Genomic DNA, 1,247 nt, shown 5'->3' on the forward strand with positions numbered 1-1,247 from the left:
ACAAATTACACTGGCTGTAAGCTTTCGAGCTTTCTAAATATTCTTTTATATGTAATTTAGAGTTCTGGGACCATCCCTTGAACTTACTTTACCTAGTATTCTGTGTTATTGCTGCAGAGCTTTGCACCGCATGTCTCCCTCATCTGCTATTAAGCCCTGTCTTCTGTCATTTTTTTTTTGTTGTTGTTGTTGTTAAATTTTAGAGTATGAATTTAGTTTGCACAATAATTCCAATTTCTATTGAATTGACATTATTCATTTGTGTACTGATCACTATGCTAAATGTTCTAATTTCCTGTTGTTGTTGTTGTTAAGTGCCATCAAGTTGTTTCTGACCATTAGCTACCCTTTATAAGGTTTCTGAGGAGCAGCAAGCTCATGAGCTTGAACCACCAACTTTGCAGTTCAAATGGCTTTGCAGGCACATTAGCCCACAGTGCCAAACCAGGACTTCTCTATTTTCCTAGAGAATACTATATTTCCAGAGCATACTATATTTGGCATTTGAGCCAACTGGATTCAAAGAGAGAAAAAAGTTAACACTGTGCTTAAATTATTTGATCAATGTAAAAAGGCAGTAGCTCCATTATTATATGACTTTTTTGCATTTTTTAATTCCTCTTCCTCCAGACACCTCTGCAGATAATTCAGATTTTTTTTTCAATTAGTAAAACCCTCTAATTCAAATAATGTAATATTAAAATATTGTGTAATTTTAATTGTAAATAATATAATAGCAGATTAATAAAAATATTATCAATGAATTATGGCCAACAGAACTTATCCTGTTCTTTTACTTTCTTACATATAACCAGGAAGCCATAAAAAGGGATTAAAAACATCAATAACAAGACATATGAAATTTAATATTGACAGACAAGCCAATGCCAAAATCTTAGAGGAACTGACAAAATTTATAGGACTGATAATGTTTGATTGAAGGAAAGAAAAAACTACTCAGACTTACAGGCCTCAAGTTTATGGTATGCTCAGCTTCACAAAATGAAACTATATCGCTTAAAATAAATTAAATGATGGAAGACTTGCCTCTATCCCTTATCTGTTGCCTGATTCAGAGACTACAAATCAGAAATCTTGTCAACAGTTCCTCTCCTGCCTTAGGGATTGTTCTATGTTTCTATTCAGGGATACTTCACAGGTTTATCTCCAGCTCACACCATCGTATTCAATACAATTGCCATAGAGTGAATTTTGACTAATAGCAAACATAAAGAACAAAGTAGAAC

This window comes from Chrysochloris asiatica, unplaced genomic scaffold (genome assembly GCF_000296735.1).
Source record: "Chrysochloris asiatica unplaced genomic scaffold, ChrAsi1.0 scaffold00193, whole genome shotgun sequence".
Taxonomy (NCBI): domain Eukaryota; kingdom Metazoa; phylum Chordata; class Mammalia; order Afrosoricida; family Chrysochloridae; genus Chrysochloris; species Chrysochloris asiatica.